General features: G+C 47.5%; 1 long non-coding RNA gene across 1 annotated transcript; it reads left to right on the forward strand.

The window, feature by feature from the left end:
• Nucleotides 1-425: 425 nt before the first annotated feature.
• On the forward strand, nt 426-23797 carry LOC141092020 (uncharacterized). The gene is made up of 2 exons (XR_012232653.1): nt 426-1450; nt 22995-23797. It is a non-coding gene; the product is annotated as an uncharacterized lncRNA (long non-coding RNA).
• Nucleotides 23798-24202: the final 405 nt, after the last annotated feature.

The following is a 24202-nucleotide window of genomic DNA, read 5'->3' on the forward strand; positions in this document are numbered from 1 at the left end:
AGAGCAAAGTGCTTCCTTGTGCAGGGAGTGAGGAGCTGAGCTGGGAGGATGAGGTGGGATTTTGCAGCCTGGCACTGGCAGATGAGTGACTGCTGGCAGGTTGGCTGCTGCTGGCTTATACAAGAGGCTCAGTTTTGTTGAGCTGATCGGCGGGAGAATGAAAAAAATGACGGGACCCGGAAGCAGAGGGAGCCAGAGCCAGTCCTCCACGACAGACACATGGGGGAGGCAGAGAATGCAATGGCTGGCGTGCAATCAGGAGGGCTGGGAGGCAGGGAAGGGGAGAGGCTACAGGCTGCACAGCCTTCCTCACTCCACAGCCAGCCTGTGCCCTGCACAGTGGCACTGATGTGAAGCCAGGGCACTACAGCACTATATGTACTGGGCACATCACTCCTAGCCAGTTATATGGTATGTAATATGGAAATGGGTCAGGGCAATTTATAAGGCTTCTTCTGCTGAAATGGCTGATAACTGGGAGCAATAGTCTCCAATGAAATGCATAAAGCAGAATCTATGGGGGTGATCCAAAATGTTCAAGTATTAGTAAGTGGGAATGGGTGACTTGGTGGGGGTCCTGGGCTGTGTGCTCCTCAGGTATTAGCGCAGTAATGCTTCCTAATGACAGTGCTAATGACACCAGGGCCAGTTACTAAAGGAAGGAAAATGCTGCACCCCCAGCACCAAACCATCTATTCCAAGAGAAGCCAAAAAAAACCTACACCAAAAGCTTCCCATGGAGAGGAGGGGGAATAAATGCCTCTCTCGTTTTTGTCTTGTTGTCCAATCCCTTTGCTGCAAGTGAAACCTGCTTTAGACCTCAGAGCAGTCAATTACCACAAGTCCTGGAGCCCATCAATCATGGTCGAAGCCTGAAGTTTTTTTTTTCATAAAGGGGGGCAGGGGGCTGTCTTTAGATTGTTTAGTGATGGCTCCTCTTCTGCCCCATCTCATGGTCACAGCAGCTTCAGAAAGTGGGAAAGAATTAGGGATCTTTAGTTAATGACCCAATGTAATATCTTGGCTGCTGGTAGATGCCACCTTGCCCCAGCAATGAAGAGGTTCATGTTCTCCCGCAGGGTTAAGGTGCTTTCCAGGGTCTGTGATCCTGGCAGGGTGGAGAAGAGGATGGAGTTAGGGTGTGTGCTGGTCACTCATTCATTGCTGCATTGCCTGCAGGTATAGATGGACTCCGGCAGGAGAAAGGTTAAGAAGGGTGCTGCACTCAGAGAAGTCCCCATAACATAGATGGAACCCTGACCGGCAGAGGCAGGGAGATGGTGGAAGGAGGGCAAGTCATAGTCAGTGGGCAGCCACGAGTCATGGGGTCTTCTGCAGGAAAGTCGGGGTGCAAGCAGTAATGACACCCAGCACAGGAGAAGTCTCCAGCTCCGGGGATCAGCTCTCATTCTGCAGCACAATCTCTAGGGGGACTGTAAGTTGAAGAAAGGTGAGTGCAAACACTGTCCCATACAGCTAATTCACAACTTGCATGCTCCATACTCAAACATATACACACAATATACATATACATACACACACATATACACACATACACACACATATACACAATATACACACATATATACTGCTCAAAAACATAAAGGGAAAACTAAACAATATATTGTATTGTTTAGTGTTCCCTTTTCTTGAGCAGTATATATACACATATACAAAATATACACACACATATACACATATATACCCACACATTTATATATATGCACACACACATTTATACACACACAGATATATACACACACACATATATATATACCCATATATACACACACATATACACGCAATATACAGATATATATTCACACACACATATATACACATACACAGATATATACACACACATATATATATATATACCCATATATACACACACACACATATACACACACATATATATACACACACATATATATACACACACACACACACACATATATATACAGATATACACGCAATATACATATATATATATATATATATACACACACATATATATACACACACACATATATATACACACATATATATACACACACACACACACACATATATATACAGATATACACGCAATATACATATATATATACACACACATATATATACACACATACATATATATACACCCATATATACACACACATACACACACCTATATACACACACATATATATATACACACACATATATATACACACACACACACACACACATATATATACAGATATACACGCAATATACATATATATATATATATATATACACACACATATATATACACACACACATATATATACACACACATATATATACACACACACACACACACATATATATACAGATATACACGCAATATACATATATATATACACACATATATATATACACACATACATATATATACACCCATATATACACACACATACACACACCTATATACACACACATATGCATGTTAGCTGCAGAGAGAAACCATACAAATATAGCATACATGTATATTTATATAATGCATGTTAAATACACAGGGGAACATACATGTACAGGGCACACGTACATACATTATAGCATACAAATAAACATAAACACACATACATTATATATATATATATAGATATATACATATTATAACCACATATTATATACAAATACAGAAGCATATTACATACAAAAAGAAATATCATACAAGTACAGGATACACATTTATTGCAGCATACACACACAAACATAAACGTATACACATGTGTATTTATACACACAGACATATACATACACACATTCATGTTATTATTGCGTGTAAACTATACAAATACAATCTTACCTTCAACTATTTAGAGATTAATTTGGCTATAAATCTATTATTAGCTAATAAATCGTTGTAAATACATATATTCTATTACTAGTAATACGAATCTAAACTTTATATCTAATATAAATTATCCATCCTTTACACATTTTCTGTATTTATTATAAATTATCTATCTATCTATCTATCTATCTAATATCTATCTATCTATCTATCTATCTATCTATCTATCTATCTATCTATCTATCTATCATCTATCTATCTATCTATCTATCTATCTATTATCTATATATTATCTGTCTATTATCTATATATTATCTGTCTATTATCTATATATTATCTATCTATCGTTATATAAACTGTCAATCTCTCTTTTTAATATCCATTCACTATTATCTATTACATTCCAGTAATCCATATATTTATGTTACTCATACCCGTCCTTTAGAAAAAAAATACTGGACAACTATGTGCTGTATTAGTTATATATTTATTATGAATAAGCACAAACCATATGAATATTATTGTATGTATTACGAAATATTTATTTTCCTTTACCAAATAAAAATAACAGGAATAATTAACGCAAATTCTTAATACCATCATTTCAAAGAAGCGGATCACAGCTGGAAAGTGAAGGGGGCACAATAGTAAAGTGCAGATCGGTTTAGAATAATCCAAATGTAGTGCAAATAATGGGAGCACCGAGCCCATCAACCCTATATATCCTACAGTGAGAGGAGTCCCCAAAATGATTCTTATTATCCTGAAAAATCCGTTTGTGCAAATGAGCAAACCTTCAGCAGCAGAAAGAGGGACGGGGATCCTAAAGCGATGGGTGTGCAGATCCTGATCAATGCAGATCCGAAATATGGACTGGCACTATCATTACTTGGCATATATTTATTGCTATATAGCTACATATATATATATACACACATTACTATTACTTTTAGTATATATACACACACACATTATATAGAATATATTGCAATAAATAGTTATATATATATATATATATATATATATACACTCTCTATCTATCTGTCTATCATCCATCCATCTATCCTGCCAGCATTGCTTTCCTTGCCTGCAAATGGCTTTAGCAGACGGTAAGCCATCCTCAGTGGGAGCAGGGCTGAGGTCACTTTGGGGTGAGAGCTCTCATTGCCCGGAGTGAGGGGTCCAGCTGTGTGGAGATTCATTAGGAGACCACTAAAACAATGCAAACAGCTCAGATGTTCTTCACAAGAGCTCAGGACAATTGGCCAGGCACTTACTGGCACCTCTGACTAGGGCAGCTGAGCTTTAGCTTCTATCACCCAGGACCCTCTACAACTTCAGAAGGAGAAGCTATAAGGAATGAGCTGAAGAACTGCTGGTGCTTCTTAGATCCGAGCTCTTAGGTGTCTGCCAGCATCTTCTTCCCTCTCCTCCTCATCATCATCCTTAGTAAATTGGATCCTCTGCAATAATCATGCTGTCACTTTGCAGGAGTTTTCTTTGTGTAGGAACCATTTGGGTTTTTCCCTGTTACATCAGTATCCTCCATGCCTCCTCAATGTCCTGCACTTATCCATTTATTTATCATGTCAAGTGTTTTCTTACTTAAAATAAATGATTACTATTTTTGGGGGGGCTAGGTGTAATGTAGAGTAATGAGGTATTTTCTCAGCTGCTGTTTATTTCTAGAAGACACGAGAAGACATGAAGCTTGTGTAAACAAGGTGTTACAGTATATACATGTATCTGCATAGTGTGCACCCCCTGCCCCCTCTCTCTGTGCCTCTCCAAACACTGTCAGCTTGGTTTGTTTTCTCTGTGAGTATTTTATTTCCCTCCAAAGTTCTTGTGACCTCTCGGTGACCTTGTTAGATTTGGGATGTGCGGGTCTCCATCAGACCCCATGTATGTCCCCTGCTGTATGCAGCTTCTCCTCCTGGGAGCAGGACCGCAGTGTATGCACGGCGCTCTATCGCCCCCTGGTGACTCTTCTTAGAACCATCGACGTGAAAATCACTGAAGAAAAAGCATTTGTGTTGCGAGCTTCATTAATTCTGGTTACAATATTCAAGATCTGAAGAGAAATGGAGGCTGCATGTGTAATTATGGCTCCGGGATTCAGTGCCAGCGAATAACCATTGCATCTCGAGATAACTGGAAGACAATATATCTTTTACTTGAAAGACATTATCACTTTTTACAAATTGGCCTTTTATTTGTAAGTAAAAAGCATCTGCATCACAGAGGACAAGCAGCAGAGCAAGTAACGAATGCAGAGCACACACAGGACTCTGCCGGCCATACATACAGGACTCTGCGGGCCACACATACACAGGACTCTGCCGGCCACACACACAGGACTCTGCCGGCCATACATACAGGACTCTGCGGGCCATACATACAGGACTCTGCGGGCCACACATACACAGGACTCTGCCGGCCACACACACAGGACTCTGCCGGCCATACATACAGGACTCTGCGGGCCATACATACAGGACTCTGCGGGCCACACATACACAGGACTCTGCCGGCCACACACACAGGACTCTGCCGGCCATACATACAGGACTCTGCGGGCCACACATACAGGACTCTGCGGGCCACACATACACAGGACTCTGCCGGCCACACACACAGGACTCTGCCGGCCATACATACAGGACTCTGCGGGCCACACATACACAGGACTCTGCCGGCCACACACACAGGACTCTGCCGGCCATACATACAGGACTCTGCGGGCCACACATACAGGACTCTGCGGGCCACACATACACAGGACTCTGCCGGCCACACACACAGGACTCTGCCGGCCATACATACAGGACTCTGCGGGCCACACATACACAGGACTCTGCCGGCCACACACACAGGACTCTGCCGGCCACACATACACAGGACTCTGCCGGCCACACACACAGGACTCTGCCGGCCATACATACAGGACTCTGCGGGCCACACATACACAGGACTCTGCCGGCCACACACACAGGACTCTGCCGGCCATACATACAGGACTCTGCGGGCCACACATACACAGGACTCTGCCGGCCACACACACAGGACTCTGCCGGCCATACATACAGGACTCTGCGGGCCACACATACACAGGACTCTGCCGGCCACACACACAGGACTCTGCCGGCCACACACACAGGACTCTGCGGGCCACACATACACAGGACTCTGCCGGCCACACACACAGGACTCTGCCGGCCATACATACAGGACTCTGCGGGCCACACATACACAGGACTCTGCCGGCCACACACACAGGACTCTGCCGGCCATACATACAGGACTCTGCGGGCCACACATACAGGACTCTGCGGGCCACACATACACAGGACTCTGCCGGCCACACACACAGGACTCTGCCGGCCATACATACAGGACTCTGCGGGCCACACATACACAGGACTCTGCCGGCCACACACACAGGACTCTGCCGGCCACACATACACAGGACTCTGCCGGCCACACACACAGGACTCTGCCGGCCATACATACAGGACTCTGCGGGCCACACATACACAGGACTCTGCCGGCCACACACACAGGACTCTGCCGGCCATACATACAGGACTCTGCGGGCCACACATACACAGGACTCTGCCGGCCACACACACAGGACTCTGCCGGCCATACATACAGGACTCTGCGGGCCACACATACACAGGACTCTGCCGGCCACACACACAGGACTCTGCCGGCCACACACACAGGACTCTGCGGGCCACACATACACAGGACTCTGCCGGCCACACACACAGGACTCTGCCGGCCACACATACAGGACTCTGCGGGCCACACATACACAGGACTCTGCCGGCCACACACACAGGACTCTGCCGGCCATACATACAGGACTCTGCGGGCCACACATACACAGGACTCTGCCGGCCACACACACAGGACTCTGCCGGCCACACACACAGGACTCTGCGGGCCACACATACAGGACTCTGCGGGCCACACATACACAGGACTCTGCCGGCCACACACACAGGACTCTGCCGGCCACACACACAGGACTCTGCGGGCCACACATACAGGACTCTGCGGGCCACACATACACAGGACTCTGCCGGCCACACACACAGGACTCTGCCGGCCATACATACAGGACTCTGCGGGCCACACATACACAGGACTCTGCCGGCCACACACACAGGACTCTGCCGGCCATACATACAGGACTCTGCGGGCCACACATACACAGGACTCTGCCGGCCACACACACAGGACTCTGCCGGCCACACACACAGGACTCTGCGGGCCACACATACAGGACTCTGCGGGCCACACATACACAGGACTCTGCCGGCCACACACACAGGACTCTGCCAGCCATACATACAGGACTCTGCGGGCCACACATACACAGGACTCTGCCGGCCACACACACAGGACTCTGCCGGCCATACATACAGGACTCTGCGGGCCACACATACAGGACTCTGCGGGCCACACACACAGGACTCTGCCGGCCATACATACAGGACTCTGCGGGCCACACATACACAGGACTCTGCCGGCCACACACACAGGACTCTGCCGGCCATACATACAGGACTCTGCGGGCCACACATACAGGACTCTGCGGGCCACACATACACAGGACTCTGCCGGCCACACACACAGGACTCTGCCGGCCATACATACAGGACTCTGCGGGCCACACATACACAGGACTCTGCCGGCCACACACACAGGACTCTGCCGGCCACACACACAGGACTCTGCGGGCCACACATACACAGGACTCTGCCGGCCACACACACAGGACTCTGCCGGCCATACATACAGGACTCTGCGGGCCACACATACACAGGACTCTGCCGGCCACACACACAGGACTCTGCCGGCCATACATACAGGACTCTGCGGGCCACACATACACAGGACTCTGCCGGCCACACACACAGGACTCTGCCGGCCACACACACAGGACTCTGCGGGCCACACATACAGGACTCTGCGGGCCACACATACACAGGACTCTGCCGGCCACACACACAGGACTCTGCCGGCCACACACACAGGACTCTGCGGGCCACACATACAGGACTCTGCGGGCCACACATACACAGGACTCTGCCGGCCACACACACAGGACTCTGCCGGCCATACATACAGGACTCTGCGGGCCACACATACACAGGACTCTGCCGGCCACACACACAGGACTCTGCCGGCCATACATACAGGACTCTGCGGGCCACACATACACAGGACTCTGCCGGCCACACACACAGGACTCTGCCGGCCACACACACAGGACTCTGCGGGCCACACATACAGGACTCTGCGGGCCACACATACACAGGACTCTGCCGGCCACACACACAGGACTCTGCCGGCCATACATACAGGACTCTGCAGGCCACACATACACAGGACTCTGCCGGCCACACACACAGGACTCTGCCGGCCATACATACAGGACTCTGCGGGCCACACATACACAGGACTCTGCCGGCCATACACACGGGACTCTGCCGGCCATACATGGGACTCTGCCGCCCCACACACACAGGAGTCTGCCGGCCACATACACAGGACTCTGCCGGCCGCACACACAGGACTCTGCCGGCCGCACACAGGACTCTGCCAGCCATACATACAGGACTCTGCTGGCCACACATACACAGGACTCTGCCGGCCACACACACACACAGGACTCTGCCGGCCGCACACACAGGACTCTGCCGGCCATACATGGGACTCTGCTGCCCCACACACACAGGACTCTGCCGGCCACATACACAGGACTCTGCCGGCCACACACAGGACTCTGCCGGCCACACACACACACAGGACTCTGCCGGCCGCACACACAGGACTCTGCCGGCCACACACAGGACTCTGCCGGCCGCACACACAGGACTCTGCTGGCCGCATACACAGGACTCTGCCGGCCATACATGGGACTCTGCCGCCACACACACACGGGACTCTGTCCGCCATACATACTGGACTCTGCCAGCCATACATACAGGACTCTGCTGGCCACACATACACAGGACTCTGCCGGCCACACACATACGGGACTCTGCCGGCCACACACACAGGACTCTGCCGGCTATACATGGGACTCTGCCGCCCCACACACACAGGACTCTGCCGGCCACATACACAGGACTCTGCCGGCCACACACACACGGGACTCTGCTGGCCACACATATTGGACTCTGCCGGCCACACACAGGACTCTGCCGGCCACACACACAGGACTCTGCCGACCACACATGGGACTCTGCCGGCCACACACACACGGGACTCTGCTGGCCACACATATTGGACTCTGCCGGCCACACACAGGACTCTGCCGGCCACACACACAGGACTCTGCCGGCCATACATACGGGACTCTGCCGGCCACACACACGGGACTCTGCTGGCCACACATACGGGACTCTTCCCACCACACACACGGGACTCTGTCGGCCACTCACACAGGACTCTGCCGGCCATACATACGGGACTCTGCCCACCACACACACACGGGACTCTGCCGGCCACACACACGGGACTCTGCCGGAAATACACACGGGACTCTGCCGGCCACACACACGGGACTCTGCCGGCCACACACACAGGACTCTGCCGGCCATACATGGGACTCTGCCGCCCCACACACACAGGACTCTGCCGGCCACATACACAGGACTCTGCCGGCCACACACACAGGACTCTGCCGACCACACACACAGGACTCTGCTGGCCACACACACACGGGACTCTGCTGGCCACACATATTGGACTCTGCCGGCCACACACAGGACTCTGCCGGCCACACACACAGGACTCTGCCGGCCATACATACGGGACTCTGCCGGCCACACACACGGGACTCTGCTGGCCACACATACGGGACTCTGCCCACCACACACACGGGACTCTGCCGGCCACACACACAGGACTCTGCCGGCCATACATACGGGACTCTGCCCACCACACACACGGGACTCTGCCGGCCACACACACTGGACTCTGCCGGAAATACACACGGGACTCTGCTGGCCACACACACGGGACTCTGCCGGCCACACACACGGGACTCTACCGGTCACACATACAGGACTCTGCCGGCCACACACAGGACTCTGCCGGCCACACACAGAAGACTCTGCCGGCCACACATACAGGACTCTGCTGGCCACACACACAGGACTCTGCCATCCGCACACACAGGACTCTGCCAGCCGCACACATAGGACTCTGCCGGCCATACATGGAACTCTGCCGGCCACACACACACGGGACTCTGCCGGCCACACACAGGACTCTGCCGGCCACACACACAGGACTCTGCCGGCCATACATACAGGACTCTGCCGGCCACACACACGGGACTCTGCTGGCAATACACACGGGACTCTGCCAGTCACACATACAGGACTCTGCCGGCCACACACAGGACTCTGCCGGCCACACACACAAGACTCTGCTGGCCACACATACAGGACTCTGCTGGCCACACACACAGGACTCTGCCGGCCGCACACACAGGACTCTGCTGGCCGCATACACAGGACTCTGCCGGCCATACATGGGACTCTGCCGCCACACACACACACGGGACTCTGTCCGCCATACATACTGGACTCTGCTAGCCATACATACAGGACTCTGCGGGCCACACATACACAGGACTCTGCCGGCCACACACATACGGGACTCTGCCGGCCACACACACAGGACTCTGCCGGCCATACATGGGACTCTGCCGCCCCACACACACAGGACTCTGCCGGCCACATACACAGGACTCTGCCGGCCACACACACAGGACTCTGCCGGCCACACACACACGGGACTCTGCTGGCCACACATATTGGACTCTGCCGGCCACACACAGGACTCTGCCGGCCACACACACAGGACTCTGCCGGCCATACATACGGGACTCTGCCGGCCACACACGGGACTCTGCTGGCCACACATACGGGACTCTGCCCACCACACACACGGGACTCTGCCGGAAATACACACGGGACTCTGCCGGCCACACACATGGGACTCTGCCGGCCACACACACGGGACTCTACCGGTCACACATACAGGACTCTGCCGGCCACACACAGGACTCTGCCGGCCACACACACAAGACTCTGCCGGCCACACATACAGGACTCTGCTGGCCACACACACAGGACTCTGCCATCCGCACACACAGGACTCTGCCGGCCGCACACATAGGACTCTGCCGGCCATACATGGAACTCTGCCGGCCACACACACACGGGACTCTGCCGGCCACACACAGGACTCTGCCGGCCACACACACCGGACTCTGCCGGCCATACATACAGGACTCTGCCGGCCACACACACGGGACTCTGCTGGCAATACACACGGGACTCTGCCAGTCACACATACAGGACTCTGCCGGCCACACACAGGACTCTGCCGGCCACACACACAAGACTCTGCTGGCCACACATACAGGACTCTGCTGGCCACACACACAGGACTCTGCCGGCCGCACACAGGACTCTGCCGGCCACACACACCGGACTCTGCCGGCCATACATACAGGACTCTGCCGGCCACACACACGGGACTCTGCTGGCAATACACACGGGACTCTGCCAGTCACACATACAGGACTCTGCCGGCCACACACAGGACTCTGCCGGCCACACACACAAGACTCTGCTGGCCACACATACAGGACTCTGCTGGCCACACACACAGGACTCTGCCGGCCGCACACACAGGACTCAGCCGGCCGCACACACAGGACTCTGCCGGCCACACATACGGGACTCTGCCGGCCTCACACACAGGACTCTGCTGGCCATACATACAGGACTCTGCTGGCCATGCACATGCAGGACTCTGCCGGCCACACACACAGATCTCTGCCAGCCATACATACAGGACTCTGCCGGCCACACGCACACATACGGGACTCTGCCGGCCACACACACGGGACTCTGCCGGCCACACACACGGGACTCTGCCGGCCACACACACACATACGGGACTCTGCCGGCCACACATACGGGACTCTGCTGGCCACACACACGGGACTCTGCCGGCCACACACACGGGACTCTGCCGGCCACACACACGGGACTCTGCCGGCCACACACACGGGACTCTGCCGGCCACACACACGGAACTCTGCCGGCCATACACACAGGACTCTGCCGGCCACACACACGGGACTCTGCGGGCCACACACACACAGGACTCTGCCGTCCACACATACAGGACTCGGCCGGCCACACACAAAGAACTCAGCCAGCCACACACACAGAACTCTGCCTTCCATACACACAGGACTCTGCTGGCCACACACAGGACTCTGCCGGCCACACACAGGACTCTGCCGGCCATTCACACAGGACTCTGCCGGCCACACAGACTGTACTCTGCCTGCCACACACACAGGACTCTGCCTGCCACACGTCTAGTGCACCTCTCCATCTAGGATTGTTAAATCACATCTGAAATCCCAACATTTACACAAGTCTTTGTTATTGGAGAATAACAAAATAAACATTTAACTATCTTTTTAATCTGCTTACATAGACAGGGTAAAGATGAATATGAGGAAGATCTACAGATAGATATGTAATGGGAGAATGTCTATCTACACAGTTTATACAATATCTAGGCTATCACATAACTATATATATATGATTGATACATAAACAAAAATATAATAAACAATATGTAATTTATAGATATACATCAGTTATATACAATCTATTCTATTGTTTCTAAACACTGTTTTTCGGTGATTCCTTTGTATCTCCATTCCTACTGCACCCACACACACAAATTATACACCATTTGAAAGGTAAACTTGCCCGCTTCAGCAAGAAAATAGCCAAACAAACCACACATCCACAATTTTATCACAAAATACAGTGTAAACATTAAGTTTCATAAACCTGCAGTAAGGAAAAATGACCTGCAGGTGGCAGCACACTAATCCAAAGCACATTACCACAAAGCTGCTTACAGACATCACAAACAAATCCAAACATTGGCCTTGGGGTCTTTCCAGCCTGCTCAACTGCTTGCTCAGCCTATTTCAGGCACATTGGAGGATTGCGCACTTCACTGCAGGTGAGGCACATATGCAAACACATTTGTATACATGCACTGCTTTTTCGGTGATTACTTCGCCCCACACACACAAATGGTGAGTCACATATGCAAACACAATTGTATACATGCACTGCTTTTTCGGTGATTACTTCGCCTCACACACACAAATGGTGAGTCACATATGCAAACACATTTGTATACATGCACTGCTTTTTCGCTGCTTACTTTGCTCCGCAAACACAAATGATACACAATTTGAAAGGTAAACTTGCTCCCTTCAGCAAGAAAATAGCCAAACAAACCACATAGTCACAATTTTATCACTAAATACAGTTTAAACATTCATTTTCATAAACCTGCAGAAAGGCACAATGACTTGCAGGTGGCACCTCATCATTTTTTAGCCCCCGCTTATCAAACCAATTTATTATATTACCAATCTACATATATACATACTTGTCTGTGTTCATCATCTCATGAAATACATTTATATTTGACCAGCTTGCTTTTTCTGAGATTGCCTGTGCCCCCGACGACCAATGTGCGAAAATTTTGCAAGGGCCAAGCCAGTAGGATAATTAGTAATAATAATAATAATCTTTTATTTTTTATATAGCACTAACATATTCCACAACACTTTACAGTTTGCAAACATTATCATCACTGTCCCTGATAGGGCTCACAATCTAGAATTATTATAGGATAATTATATACAATAGGATAATCCTCTATCTATCTATCTATCATATTTCTATCATCTATTATCCTTCTGTCTTGTAGATCTCATATGACATATTCCTAAAAAATGAGTTACATTCATATAAAATGTAGTAAGCAATGCATTTCTCTCCTGCAAGTTTCTGTCTACAGATGCGCAATTATTTTTGGAAATATGTACATTTTTTAAGTGATCTGCAATATATATATATATATATATATATGTATATATATATATATATATATATATATATATATAATACAGATGCTTCTATTATTATATAAGGACAGCCAATGCAGCAGGTCTGTAGGAGCTTTGCTTTCCTGGAATACTGGCAGGTATGGATCCATGTGTGTGTTATAGGTGTATAGGTGGCACTCCCCACAGTGTGTATGCAGTGCATTCATGTATGGCTGTTTGTCTATAATGTGGCAGCGCTCACATTATGCCAGTATCAGTGTGTGCACAATGCTCTGAACACGCTGCTCTCTGTTTGTTCTGTGGATAAAAGTAAATACACCAATGTCTACCTGAGCTCCAGCCCCTCATAATGTGTGTATTCACCGCACATGACACCCAGGAAAGTGGCAGTCACTATATACAGTAAATACATATTTACAGTTCTGGCAAAACTTAAGAGACCACTGCAAAATATTCAGTTTGTCTGATTTTTCTCTTTATAGGTATATTTTTGAGTAAAATGTGAATTACTCTTTTATTCTATAAACTACTGACAACATGTCTTCGAATTTCCAAGCAATAAATTTTGTATTTATTCTCCGAAAATGAGAAATGGTCAAAAGAACAAAAACATGCAGTGCTTGCAGACCTCAAATAATGCTAAGAAAACAAGTTCATAATCATTTAGAAACAACAATACTAATGTTTTAACTCAGGAAGAGTGCAGAAATCAATATTTTGTGGAATAACCATGATTGTTAATCCCAGGGCTGCCACTAGGAATTTCGGGGCCCCATACTGGCAAAATTTTCGGGGCCCCCTTGAGACTCCGCCCAGGCTCCACCCCTCGAACTGTCCACAGTCCCACCGCTCTCTCTTGGAAAAACTCCACTTCTCACCTATCACACATTAACAGTTCCCATCACCAGGTCACACATACAGTGGGGAAAAAAAGTATTTAGTCAGTCAGCAATAGTGCAAGTTCCACCACTTAAAAAGATGAGAGGCGTCTGTAATTTACATCATAGGTAGACCTCAACTATGGGAGACAAACTGAGAAAAAAAATCCAGAAAATCACATTGTCTGTTTTTTTTTTCATTTTATTTGCATATTATGGTGGAAAATAAGTATTTGGTCAGAAACAAAATTTCATCTCAATACTTTGTGATATATCCTTTGTTGGCAATGACAGAGGTCAAACGTTTTCTGTAAGTCTTCACAAGGTTGCCACACACTGTTGTTGGTATGTTGGCCCATTCCTCCATGCAGATCTCCTCTAGAGCAGTGATGTTTTTGGCTTTTCGCTTGGCAACACGGACTTTCAACTCCCTCCAAAGGTTTTCTATAGGGTTGAGATCTGGAGACTGGCTAGGCCACTCCAGGACCTTGAAATGCTTCTTACAAAGCCACTCCTTCGTTGCCCTGGTGGTGTGCTTTGGATCATTGTCATGTTGAAAGACCCAGCCACGTTTCATCTTCAATGCCCTTGCTGATGGAAGGAGGTTTGCACTCAAAATCTCACGATACATGGCCCCATTCATTCTTTCATGTACCCAGATCAGTCGTCCTGGCCCCTTTGCTGAGAAACAGCCCCAAAGCATGATGTTTCCACCACCATGCTTTACAGTAGGTATGGTGTTTGATGGATGCAACTCAGTATTCTTTTTCCTCCAAACACGACAAGTTGTGTTTCTACCAATCAGTTCCAGTTTGATTTCATCAGACCATAGGACATTCTCCCAAAACTCCTCTGGATCATCCAAATGCTCTCTAGCAAACTTCAGACGGGCCCGGACATGTACAGGCTTAAGCAGTGGGACACGTCTGACACTGCAGGATCTGAGTCCATGGTGGCGTAGTGTGCTACTTATGGTAGGCCTTGTTACATTGGTCCCAGCTCTCTGCAGTTCATTCACTAGGTCCCCCCGCGTGGTTCTGGGATTTTTGCTCACCGTTCTTGTGATCATTCTGACCCCACGGGGTGGGATTTTGCGTGGAGCACCAGATCGAGGGAGATTATCAGTGGTCTTGTATGTCTTCCATTTTCTAATTATTGCTCCCACAGTTGATTTCTTCACTCCAAGCTGGTTGGCTATTGCAGATTCAGTCTTCCCAGCCTGGTGCAGGGCTACAATTTTGTTTCTGGTGTCCTTTGACAGCTCTTTGGTCTTCACCATAGTGGAGTTTGGAGTCAGACTGTTTGAGGGTGTGCACAGGTGTCTTTTTATACTGATAACAAGTTTAAACAGGTGCCATTACTACAGGTAATGAGTGGAGGAAAGAGGAGACTCTTAAAGAAGAAGTTACAGGTCTGTGAGAGCCAGAAATCTTGATTGCTTGTTTCTGACCAAATACTTATTTTCCACCATAATATGCAAATAAAATGAAAAAAAAACAGGCAATGTGATTTTCTGGATTTTTTTTTCTCAGTTTGTCTCCCATAGTTGAGGTCTACCTATGATGTAAATTACAGACGCCTCTCATCTTTTTAAGTGGTGGAACTTGCACTATTGCTGACTGACTAAATACTTTTTTTCCCCACTGTATAGCCAGCAGCTTTTGCTTTGGCCAAAAGATTTTTTTAAGCCGCCACCATAACAGGGTAGACACTTTTGGCCAGGCCCTACTCTACTGTAACCTATTAAATATTTGTTAAAATATGCAATACACTTTAGCTATATTTTTATTTATTTTTCAATTTTTAAAAATGACCAATAATATCACATACCATGGCATACCATGGCACCATGTCCAGACCACATATTACCACCACATAGTGACCTATAATACCACATACAAGGAACAAATACCGCTACACCATGTCCAGACCACATATTACTACCATAGTGACCTATAATATCACATACAAGGAACAAATACCATCGCACCATGTCCAGACCACATACTACCACCACATAGTGACCTATAATACCACATACAAGGAACAAATACTGCTATACCATGTCCAGACCACATATTACCACCACATAGTGACCTATAATAAGACATACAAGGAACAAATGCCGCCATACCATGACCAGACCACATATTACTACCATAGTGACCGAATAATATCACATACAAGGAACAAATACCACTGCACCATGACCAGACCACAAATTACCACCACAAAGTGACCAAATAATAGCACATGCAAGAGACAAATACCACTGCACCATGCCCAGACCACATATTACCAGCACATGGTGACTGAATACTACAATACTGACCATTAATAAAAAAGCATAATACTATGACCATAAGTGACATTATACACAGGAGATCTGTATTTAGTATGCAGTGTCTGTGTACAGGTAATATAGTGATCAATGACATTATACACAGGAGCTCTGTATATAATGTACATGTAACACAGTGATCACTGGTGACATTATACATAGGACCTCTGTATTTAGTATGCAATGTATAGTGTCAGTGTACAGTTAACACACTAACTCACCAGTGATGTCTCTAGGTGAAGTCCTTCATCCTTGCTTTTCATCTTTCATCCAGCACAGATCGCCATCACGTCTTCCAGCCAGGACTAGTCTCTGCAGGAAATAACACAGTTATCCAGAGCTCCGCTTGCAGAACACATTACTTATTTTTTTTCCAACTTCTACATTACACCACATGAAGAAAAAAGGCAACATAGTATCACTCTACACAGTAACAGGACCGCCCCCCCATTTAAAACAGTAAACTCAAAAAAATAAAATAAATACATCACTGCAGTAATAATATCCCTTAATTAGCCCCTATGGTAATAATATCCCCCAAATGATCTCCCCTCCTGCCCCATCTGTCTATATAGTATCCATCCTGCCCCATGACCCTGCCCCATCTGTCTTCAATCATGCGCCGTGTCTCCAATCATGCCCCGTGTCTCACATTCTGCCTCCTCCTGTGTCTTACTGTCACATTCTGCCCTCTCCTGTGTCTCACTGTCACATTCTGCCCCCATGTCCAGCATTCTGCCCCAGTGTTTTGCATTCTACCCCCAGTGTCCAGCATCCTGCCCTCAGCATCCAACATTCTGCCCCCAGTGTCCAGCATTCTGCCCCCAGCGTCCAGCATTCTGCCCCCCCCGCGTCTAGCATTCTGCCCGCAGCGTCCAGCATTCTGCCCTCATGTCTGCATTCTGCCCCATCTCCAGCATTCTGCCTCAGCTTCCAGCATTCTGCCCCATCTCACAATCTGCCCCCAGCGTCCAGCATTGTGCCCCCAGCGTCCAGCATTGTGCCCCCAGCATCCAGCATTGTGCTCCCAGCATCCAGCATTGTGCCCCAGCTTCGAGCATTCTGCCCCAGTCTCCAGCATTCTTCTGCCCCATGTCCAGCATTCTGCCCCTTCTCACAGTCTGCCCTCAGGTCCAGCATTCTGCCCCCATGTCTGCATTCTGCCCCATGTCCAGCTTTCTGCCCCAGCTTCCAGCATTCTGCCCCGTCTCACAGTCAGCCCCCATGTCCAGCATTCTGCCCCCAGCGTCCAGCATTCTGCCCCCAGCATCCAGCATTCTGCCCCCATGTCTGCATTGTGCCTCAGTCTCCAGCATTCTGCCCCAACTTCAAGCATTCTGTCCCATGTCCAGAATTCTGCCCCAGTCTCCAGCATTCTGCCCCAGCATCCTGCCCCAGTCTCCAGCATTCTGCCCCAGCATCCAGCATTCTGTGCCATCTCACGGTCTGCCCTCATGTCCAGCATTCTGCCCCCAGTGTCCAGCATTCTGCCCACAGCATCCAGCATTCTGCCCCAGCTTCCAACATTCTGCCCCATCTCACAATCTGCCCCCATGTCCAGCATTCTGCCCCCAGCGTCCAGCATTCTGCCTCAGTCTCCAGCATTCTGCCCCAGCTTCGAGCATTCTGCCCCATGTCCAGAATTCTGCCCCAGCATCCTGCCCCAGTCTCCAGCATTCTGCCCCAGCGTCCAGCATTCTTCTGACCCATGTCCAGCATTCAGCCCCGTGCCCGTCTCACAATCTGCCCTCATGTCCAGCATTCTGCCCCAGCTTCCAGCATTATACCCCAGTGTCCAGCATTGTGCCCCAGCGTCCAGCATTCTGCCCCCAGCATCCAGCATTCTGCCCCCAGCGTCCAGCATTCTGCCCCATCATGTCCAGCATTCTGCCCCAGTCTCCAGCATTCTGCCCCAGCATTCCGCCCCAGTCTCCAGCATTCTGCCCCAGCATCCAGCATTCTTCTGCCCCATGTCCAGCATTCTGCCCCGTCTCACAGTCTGCCCTCACATCCAGCATTCTGCCCCAGCATCCAGCATTCTGCCCCCAGCGTCCAGCATTCTGTCCCCAGCTTCCAGCATTCTGCCCCAGCTTCCAGCATTCTGCCCCCATCTCACAGTCTGCCTTGGGCCCCCCGGATCGCCGCTCTCATAAAAAAAAATTTCTTCTTACCTTGTTATCTGGCCACACTCCAGCGGCGAGGCTGAGGCTCCATCCCTCTCCCAGTCCGACGTGGCACACTCACTGACTGAATGAGGAAGTGGAGGATCAGAGCAGTGTGTGTGGCATCAGGTGAGGGCGGCGCTGTGGCTGAACCATTGTGCGGGGGGGGATTGCGGCGCTGGCTGGACCATGGTGCGGGGGTGGCCTGCCCGGGGGGCCCGGCAGGCGCTGGGTCTTCATTTTAAAAAAAGCAGAAGCCTGAATAAAATGCAGGGGGGCCCTAGTGCAGACCGGGCTGCCAGCGTGGTTGGGCCCCCCTAATCACCGGGCCCCATATACATGTAAGGGCTGTCATGCCCTGATGGCGGCCCTGGTTAATCCCAGCTTTCATGCATCTTGGCATGCTTGCCACCAGTCTTTCACACTGCTTTTGGGTGACCTTATGCCACTCCTGGTACAAAAATGTAAGCAGTTCTTTGTTTGATGGCTTGTGACTATCCATCTTCCTCTTGATTACATTCCAGAGGTTTTCAATGGGGTTCAGGTCTGGAGATTGGGTTGGCCATGACAGGGATTTGATGTGGTGGTCCTTCATTCACACACTGATGGACCTACCTATGCAGCATTTCGCATTATCCTGCTGGAAAAGAAACAGTCCTCATAGTTGAGGAATATTGCCTGTGCAGAAGGAATCAAGTATGCAGCTTGATTCATACGTCCTTTGCAAAGATTAACCTGCCCAATTCCAGCCTTGCTGAAGCATCCCAGATCATCACCGATCCTCCACCAAATTTCACAGTGGGTGCAAGACACTGTGTCTTGTACGCCTCTCCAGGTCTCCGTCTAACCATTAGACGACCAAGTGTTGTGCAAAAGCTGAAAATTAGACTTACTCCAGTCCTCTATGGTCCAGTCCTTATGGTCTTTGGCAAACTTCAGCCTGGCTCTCCTTTGCTTCTCGTTGTGAAAGGCTTTTTTCTAGCTTTACATGACTTGAGCCCTGCCTCTAGGAGCCTGTTACAAACTGTTCTTGCCATGCACTTCACCCCAGCTGCCATTTGCCATTCCTTTTGTAGGTCACTTGATGTCATCCTGTGGTTGCTGAGTGACATTTGAATAAGATGATGGTAATCCCGGTCAGTGGAGAGTCATTTTTGCCTTCTGCCGGTCTGTAGGTTTGTTGTTCCCATTGTCTGCTGCTTGACCTTGTTGTAATGGACAGCCGTCTTAGAAATTTTAAGGAAGGAGGCAACATGACACTCACTGTATCCCTCTGCTAGTAAAGCCAGAATTGAGCCTTTCTTTTCCTCACTCAAGACTTTTCTTTTCAATTCCTCTAGCATGGTTAAAAGTTATTTTTTCATTCCTATTACTTTTGGGATATTACTAGCACTTGTTTTGCCATCCAGCTTGTCCTATTGCAAGAGGATTGTGAACACCACAGCAGGTTTTTTTTTATATACTTTCCTTTGTTACATAAGATTTGGTTCAGGTGATCACCTAATCAGAAGCATATTAAGTAGAATGAGGTGTACTCTGGTTGGAATTCAACTGACACTGGAATGGAATGGCTGTCAGACATGTAGAGAAGCTGATTTTTGTAAAACTGTGCAGTGGTCTCTTTTTTTTTTTCCAGAGCTGTATATATACAGTATATATATATACCTACTGTCTCCTTCCCCACCATCCTGTAGCATGTAAGCCCGAAAGGGCAGGGTCCTCTCTCCCCTCTGTATCAGTCTGTCATTGTTAGTTTGTTTACTGTAAGTGATATCTGTAATTTGTATGTAACCCCTTCTCATGTACAGCACCATGGAATCAATGGTGCTATATAAATAAATAATAATAATAATATATATATATATACAGTTGTGGCCAAAAGTATTGACACCCCTGCAATTCTGTCAGATAATACTCAGTTTCTTCCTGAAAATGATTGCAAACACAAATTCTTTGGTATTATTATCTTCATTTAATTTGTCTTAAATGAAAAAACACAAAAGAGAATGAAGCAAAAAGCAAAACATTGATCATTTCACACAAAACTCCAAAAATGGGCCAGACAAAAGTATTGGCACCCTCAGCCTAATACTTGGTTGCACAACCTTTAGCCAAAATAACTGCGACCAACCGCTTCCAGTAACCATCAATGAGTTTCTTACAATGCTCTGCTGGAATTTTAGACCATTCTTCTTTGGCAAACTGCTCCAAGTCCCTGATATTTGAAGGGTGCCTTCTCCAAACTGCCATTTTTAGATCACTCCACAGGTGTTCTATGGGATTCAGTTCTGGACTCATTGCTGGCCACCTTAGAAGTCTCCAGTGCTTTCTCTCAAACCATTTTCTAGTGCTTTTTGAAGTGTGTTTTGAGTCATTGTCCTGCTGGAAGACCCATGACCTCTGAGGGAGACCCAGCTTTCTCACACTGGGCCCTACATTATGCTGCAAAATTTGTTGGTAGTCTTCTGACTTCATAATGCCATGCACACAGTCAAGCAGTCCAGTGCCAGAGGCAGCAAAGCAACCCCAAAACATCAGGGAACCTCCGCCATGTTTGACTGTAGGGACCGTGTTCTTTTCTGTGAATGCCTCTTTTTTTCTCCTGTAAACTCTATTTTGGTGCCTTTGTCCAAAAAGCTCTACTTTTGTCTCATCTGACCAGAGAACATTCTTCCAAAACGTTTTAGGCTTTTTCAGGTAAGTTTTGGCAAACTCCAGCCTGGCTTTTTTATGTCTCGGGGTAAGAAGTGGGGTCTTCCTGGGTCTCCTACCATACAGTCCCTTTTCATTCAGACGCTGACGGATAGTACGGGTTGACACTGTTGTACCCTTGGACTGCAGGGCAGCTTGAACTTGTTTGGATGTTAGTCGGGGTTCTTTATCCAACATCCGCACAATCTTGCGTTGAAATCTCTTGTCAATTTTTCTTTTCCGTCCACATCTAGGGAGGTTAGCCATAGTGCCATGGGCTTTAAACTTCTTGATGACACTGCGCACGGTAGACACAGGAACATTCAGGTCTTTGGAGATGGACTTGTAGCCTTGAGATTGCTCATGCTTCCTCACAATTTGGTTTCTCAAGTCCTCAGACAGTTCTTTGGTCTTCTTTCTTTTCTCCATGGTCAGTGTGGTACACACAAGGACACAGGACAGAGGTTGAGTCAACTTTAATCCATGTCAACTGGCTGCAAGTGTGATTTAGTTATTGCCAACACCTGTTAGGTGCCACAGGTAAGTTACAGGTGCTGTAAATTACACAAATTAGAGAAGCATCACATGATTTTTCAAACAGTGCCAATACTTTTGTCCACCCTCTTTTTTTTGTTTAGTGTGGAATTATATCCAATTTGACTTTAGGACAATTCTTTTTGTGTTTTTTCATTTAAGACAAATTAAATGAAGACAATAATACCAAAGAATTTGTGTTTGCAATCATTTTCAGGAAGAAACTGAGTATTATCTGACAGAATTGCAGGGGTGTCTATACTTTTGGCCACAACTGTATATATATACACACAGGGTGGGCCTAAATAAAATGGGAATGGTTGGTGATATCAACTTCCTGTTTGTGCCACATTAGTATATGGGAGGGGGAAAACTTTTCAAGATGGGTGGTGACCATGGCGGCCATTTTGAAGTCGGCCATTTTGGATTCAACTGTATTTTTTCCAATGGGAAGAGGGTCATGTGACACATCAAACTTATTGAGAATTTCACAAGAAAAACAATGATGTGCTCGGTTTTAACGTAACTTTATTCTTTCATGAGTTATTTACAAGTTTCTCTTTGTTTACAGCCATTGACATGTCGCAGAGGTTAACACGTGAGGAGCGGATAGAAATTGTGTTGATGTCTGGTGAACGCAGTACCCGGGTCATTGCAGCAGATTTCAATGCAAGACACCCTATGCAAGAAAACTGTCACCATTTCCATTTTATTTAGGTGTATCCATATAAATGACCCACCAAAAAAGTTTGTCTCATCACTGAACATAATGTTCTGTTTAAACTGAGGGTCCTGTTTCAATTTTTGTTTTGCCCATTCTGCAAATTCAGCGCCCCGATCTGGGTCATCCTCGTTGAGGTGCTGCAGCAGCTGGATTTGTAAGGGTGCCATTTGTGAGTAGCTAATATTCACCGAAGGGATATTCGACTGATGCCAGATGAGCGTACTGAATCTATCTATCTATCTATCTATCTATCTATCTATCTATCTATCTATCTATTCTGTCTCCAACATCTAATTCATAATCTTTGGTTTTCTGCTTGTTAAGGTTTTCAGTGTTTTTGGCTCCCTCTGGTGACCAGAGTCATAACCGCAGTGTTATTGTGTTTTACTTTCACTTTGCTTGTACTTTTCCCTCCATTGCAGTGCATTCTGGTAAGCTTTTGCAGTGCATTCTGGTAAGGTTGCAATGCATCCTGGTAGCCTTTGCAAAGGATTATGGTTAGTTCAGCCTCCATGTTGCAGATGTTGATTTATAATGTATTGTGTATATATGAATTCCTGATGCACCCTGTATTGACTCAGTGTATATATATTTTCCTTGTAGTTTCACCACACCAATATACCATCACGTTCAATAAAGCACAGCATCAACTACAATCTCCTTATTGGACACCGGTATAGCGGTTTAGCTGCCTGTATAAGCTACATGAATTCTGCTTCATTTAGTGAGGACAGAACACTATCTATTATCTATCTATCTATCTATCTATCTATCTATCTATCTATCTATCTATCATATATCTATCTATTATCTATCTGTCTATCTATCTTTCATCTATCTGTCTATTATCTATCTATCTATCTATCTATCTATCTATCATCAATCTATTATCTATCTATCTATCTATCTATCTATCATATATCTATCTATCTATCCATCTATTTAACTATCTATCATCTATCTATCTATCTGTCATATATCTATCTATTATCTATCTATTTAACTATCTATCTATCTATTATCTATTTATCTATCATATATATATATATCTATTC

The sequence above is a fragment of the Dendrobates tinctorius genome, unplaced genomic scaffold, assembly GCF_039654945.1.
Source record: "Dendrobates tinctorius isolate UK_male_01 unplaced genomic scaffold, ASM3965494v1 ptg000057l, whole genome shotgun sequence".
Classification (NCBI taxonomy): Eukaryota; Metazoa; Chordata; class Amphibia; order Anura; family Dendrobatidae; genus Dendrobates; species Dendrobates tinctorius.